A 6,000-nucleotide genomic window follows, 5' to 3' on the forward strand; every position below is an offset into this window, starting at 1 on the left:
GTATCATTCCATAACACCGAGGACAGTAAGTGCACGTAATGGAATTTTAGTGTGCGACTCCGTGAACAATATTTTGACTTCACAAGATGAAAACGGCAGCAAAAGTCCCTGGAAATGATTGTAAACTGCATAATGTTGTTATTGTGCAGTCTCAGCATTCCTAGCATAAGACGGTTGCATTCGAGTGAGGTATATAATCATGACATTGCTCTTTATTGCAGGCATTTGACACAATTCCAGAGTCAGAATAAAGTTTCGCTTAGGTCAGTAATCAGAGGTGCCGATGTTATATGGTTGGCAGAAGAGACTGATGTAAAAAAAACTGGATAGCGCCTTAATAAGATTGCCTAGCACTGTATTTTTTTCCCCTCAGAGGTCAAGCTAACCTTGAAAACTACTTTTTTCCCCCAACATATTTCCTGTCGTGACTCTGATCCAAATCCATTCCCTCTAGGCTCAAATGAATTGGCTTCTTGTCATGACTGAGGCTGTATTAAAGGTTTGCCTGAAGGTTAATACCCCTTATGTTGCCCCAATATTTCAATGGTTTATTGTACCGCAGCAAATGAACAACAGTGCAATGCAGCTATTATAAGGCCGACCGGAGGCACATTTGAGTGTAGTAAAAACACTTTATTCATCTGGTAATATAGTTTTTAAAAGTCATAAAACACCTGCTAGATCTGTTAATCCATAAATGAGGCACAAACAATAACGTCATGTAATAATGAAAAAGGCAAGTGGATGCTATACTGTAGAAATGCCCTACAACACAATATGAAATAGTAATGGACTGTATTTGATTTACAGAGACCACGATGGGTAATATTGAGTAAATAATTGATGTGATTGCTAAAATGTGATTCTTTCATGAATGCTGGATATGCCATATCCAGTATGATTACAGGGATATGGCATATCCAATATGATTACAGGGATTTTTTTTTTCTGTTTAGAGATTATTTTATAGTTGATCATTGCACAACTGAATTAGAAATAATTTAAAATAATTTAGAAGTCCCATTAAATGGCTGGCTGTTCAGCTCATCAGTACTGCAGTGTGAAATACTGTGCACAGTATTAAAAATGTCTGCAAAAATATGCAGTATACCGAACTATTTCTGCCACATGTGAAGACATTTTTACACAAAATTGGTATCAAAATTCAAAACAGTTTTTAGTACCAAGATTATAACCACTACCTGGTTATGCATCTTTCCAGTAGATGGCAGACTAGTGAAATGAATTTCTGCTCTCATTTCATAGACATTGAACCGCATCCATATTAATTAACAAATAAAATTTTTAGATATTGGTGAGCTGACACTATAGAAGACTGATGAAGTATTACTTATTCATTTTTTGCATTAAGAGACTCTTCTGGGGACTTATAAAAAGAGGTGTGAAGATGTATGATTATAAAATTGTCTGAGATGCAAAACGGATAAAGTATAAATGATTAAAATGTGGCCAGAAAGCCATTTGTGACATTTACAGATAAAATGATACTTCCTGTTATTGTGTGCACAAAATCAGTTAGGAAGCAGATTAATAACTGAACTTTTTGTGATCTTTGGAATTAAAACTGCTGCCATTTTAGCATTTAATGGCGTCTCCAGTGACTGACCAGCTGAGACCTGGATGAAATCAGCCTTTTAAACAAAGTCTTTTAGACCCCCCCCCCAAAAAAAAGACGAAATACATAAATAGTTATGCTTGAAATGAATTTGTGCAGCCTTTTTAGCCCACACAGTGTGATTTTTAATCACGTCATTTTATTAACATGCAGCTGAAAACTCCCAGTGGCATTTTGTAGCAACTTGGCGGTGTTCTCGCCCCCCGATTAACATTTAACTCCGATCTGGCGGGACCTTGTTGCTACAATTAGTTCTCTGTCATCCCAAACCGGGGTCACATGCTAACGAGGCCGCAGCCTTCACTGTGTGACACAGCTCTGCACTGCCATTTAAACTTAGACACATCCTTATACTGCTCATTTAGTAACACAGTAATTCTGAAATATATCTATAAATAACTCAATAGTTACGTAAGCCCCTCAATGCATTGCTATCTGTAGTTTTGACCAGAGTTTGGACTTTGACCTTCATGTTTAGTTAAGCCTGCATACTAGCAAGACTGGAACTGGTTTTTTAACTTCTGTACTGACTACATTGTAGAGCTGCGTGATTAATCATTAAAAGACGATCTCTATTCAAACAACCACGTGGCCTTATTGCTAAATGACACCGATTCGGCTATGTCTATTAAACTTTTGACAAGTACAATCACAGCGGAACTGTGGCAACAATTGACTTAAAAATACATTTGTCATTGAATCATTCAATGACAAAGATTTGTTAAAAAAATGCAGATTCATCCAGTAATGAAATGTGTGAAGTCTTTATAAGTGAGTCATTGAATCATTCATTCAAACCAATAACAAAAAAAAAAAAAAAAATCTAAATTAATTAAACATTTTTTTTAAGTAAGATTTTTTAAAATGTTTTTCAAAGATGTTCTTGAGCTCTCCAAGGCTGAATTTCTGTGGTAAAAACAGTTATTTTGTGCAATGTTATTACAAATTAAACCAATCATTTCCTATTTCAATATAGTTTAAAATATAATTCATTTCTGTCATGGCAAAGCTGAATTTTCAGCATCATTACTCCCTTCAGTGTCACACGATCCTTCAGAAATCATTCTAAAATGCTCATTTGGTGCTCAAGAAACATTTCTTATTATTAACAATGTTGAAAACAGTTGTGCTTTTTAATCATTTTTCTTAGTGGAAACCATGATACCTTTTTCAAAATTCTTTGATAAATAGAAAGGTCAAAAGAAGAGCACTTATTTGAAATAGAATGTTTTTATAACATTATTAGCTTATTACAAATAAGCGTGAGAGCGCAATTCCAAAAAAATCCCCAGTGGGAGTGGAAAGTTCTGTGCGTGATCTACTGATGCAAATTAAAGAACATGGACGCAGCCGGATCGTTTCCATAATGACAATGCAATCTTCCAAAAGATCTTCCGTCTGGTTTAAGACATGCTTTTTTGGGCTGTAAATAATGGTGCAAATACCAGTAAATGATTCAAAAACCTTAGTAAATCACTGTGCGTGATTCGTTTAAATATTCTCCCATAAATTTTGCGTCTGAAAGGGAAACTCCTACAAATGCATATGCAATAAGGTCAAATAACCCTGTCCACACCTTTGTAAATCCTGACTGAGTTTTTTAATGCCAAAAGAGGGTTTGCACTGGCGCAGGCTGTTAGTAAATCTGGCCCTTAATGTTTGACAGTTTAATGCATCCTTGCTGAATAAAAGGTTTTAATTTCTTTTAAAAAATCGTACTGACCCCAAAACTTTTGTACAGTCCGATGGGCTTTAATTAGTTCTAATGCTGGCTTAGGCCGGGTTAATATGAATTTTACTTTTGCTTTAGTGTAAAATACTTTCTGACAATGATTTCATTTGTACTGTAGTCGCTGACAAAATAAAAAGAATTTTGCTCTGCGTTGATAACAGACTTGGAGTGTAATCCGCCATGAAAGTTGCTTCATTTGATTTGAAAGCCGTTGTATTCATGTCAATTCAGAAATGGAAAAAATGTGATGACTTTGTTCCAGAAGTGTTGAAAAGCATTTAACTCCCATTTCTGTGTAATCCGTTTACAATCATATTTAGACATTTCTTTTATGTTTGTTTGTTAAGTTCACTTGGCCTCCCGTTGTTGGTCCTAAGAGTTCTCAGAAATACTCTGAGGGTGTTTTTGCTTCGGGCAAATTGTGAAAATCCAGTGAGTTTGCTGACTGAAAAGACTTTACGCTTTCTGCTCCGCTCAGGCCTGGAGATGCAGATATGTAGTCGGTGTAATGTGCATTATATGGATTGCAATAGCCAGACCCCTTGTTAAGTCAAGTCTGTTTTATTTAAATAGAGCTTTTGACAATAAATATTGTTCCAAAGCAGCTTTACAGAAATAAAGCCTTCATACCCCAAGCCAAAGGCGACTGTGTGGAAACGCAGGATGCAGTCTTGCATTTAAAAAATGGCTAGATGGAGTGCAAATGATTCAGACAGCAATGTAATAAGGATTAATATATAGGCCAGATACTAACAGATTGCGCCAGCAGAAACACTTTTTTTTGGTGGTAATAAACTTTAGAATTACTAAAGATATACAGTGGAAAAATTGGTGATGAAAAGGTATGGACACACATGCATTTGTGGAGTGTGCCCTTTCAAATGCAAAATTAATGGAGGGGGGGTATGATTACGCAAGGTTTGCAGTCAGTTTACTAGTATTTGTGGCATTAATTAATGCTGAAAAATAGCATGTCTTCACCCATTTTGTGCTTGACATGGCTGTGTCTGTGTTCATTTGCGCATTGTTAATGGATCACCTGCATGACTTTCCACTCCCATGGGATTGCAGTTGCACACTAATTTGCCCAGTAATCACAATGTCAATTGTGACATCACTAAACGGCTAATTAAAAGAATATTCATGGTATGGATTTATATTTTTATATATGTACATTCTGTATGTAGATTGATTGATTGATTGATTGATTGATTGATTGATTGATTGCACAAACCCAACCATTGGGTTAAAAATTTAATAAAAATTAAAAATTAAACCAACTGTTGGTTTGACCCTATTTGAACCAAACATATTTTTTTTTAGTGATTGATTGATTGATTGATTGATTGATTGATTGATTGATTGATTGATTGATTGATTGATTGATTGACTGATTGATTGATTGATTGACTGATTGACTGACTGACTAATTGATTTGGTTGGTTGATTGGTTGGTTGATTAATTGACATGGCATAAAACAGTCAAATGAATAAAAATAAAAATGGTGCAAACAAACTATGAGAACTCCTGTGTGAATGGCCACCTTAGATATTCAGTAGGTAGAACATCATTTGGATGTTTTATATTTTAGGACCGAACGGAAATGAATAGGATTTGCTCTGTTGGTTGCTAGTTTTTCATATCTGTTTTGAAGAAGGCTTCACCCGAGAGCAACTTGCCACCAGAGTTTATAGAACAATTGTTGTGTCGGTTCTTTTTCCTGTTGTTTTGGTGCAAAGGTTTGCGACTGGCAAGCGCTCATTGGTCTGTGTGAGTGCAGGGACACACATCATATCCTGGATTCCAGCTACTCTGGAGATTGCGCCTTTGATATGTGTCAGCGCGTGTTGCCATGGATCCTTTTTTCCCTCCGCTGCCAATGAGGAATTTAATGGAAGTGTTGGTGGGCACGTCAGATTTATTGATGCTGTGGTCAGCTGGAATGCTCAGAAATGCTCCTGTTGTGTCTTTATTCGCTTTAGACTCCCGTTAGCATTCGTTCATTATTCAGGGCCATGCATTGATGGCTAGCTTTGTGGTTTGGTGGCCTACTACGAACACACTATTCCCTCTGCTCACATTGTGGTGTTTACTAGTGTTATGAGTGAGGTTTTATGGCTCAGAGCTGATTTGTGTGCATTAGCTGAGCCAGAGCTTTATGGAAAATGTCCCAACACTACTGTTTTATGGGTCACATTTTTTTTTTTTTTTTTTTTTTGCTAAGCCTGGGAGACATCAGCATCACACATTGAATAAACAAATCATGTTCGTATAATAATTCCTCTTTTAGTACAGCTAATGTGGAGATATTTGATGCTCAAATAAGCAGTGTTTATGGTAGAAGCGTATGTGGACAGTCTGCTTTGTTTATTCTGAGTGTGGTGGTTATGTTCACTGAACAAGTTGAGGAGAGAATGGTTTTAGTGAGGGCCATTTATTCTCCAGGTTCTTATTGTACAGTATGTTGAAGCCTGTCAGATCTGTGACCAAACAAGTGATGGCTGTTGTCATGACGATGGTCCTTCATACTGCATCATGTGATTAGATCATTTACAGTGGAGGACACTCCTCAACAGTGGTGAAGGAAGCAGAGAATAATCCATTGAAACTATAGTTAATATTCAAATATTC

The sequence above is a fragment of the Leuciscus leuciscus genome (genome assembly GCF_965113295.1).
Source record: "Leuciscus leuciscus genome assembly, chromosome: 11".
Classification (NCBI taxonomy): domain Eukaryota; kingdom Metazoa; phylum Chordata; class Actinopteri; order Cypriniformes; family Leuciscidae; genus Leuciscus; species Leuciscus leuciscus.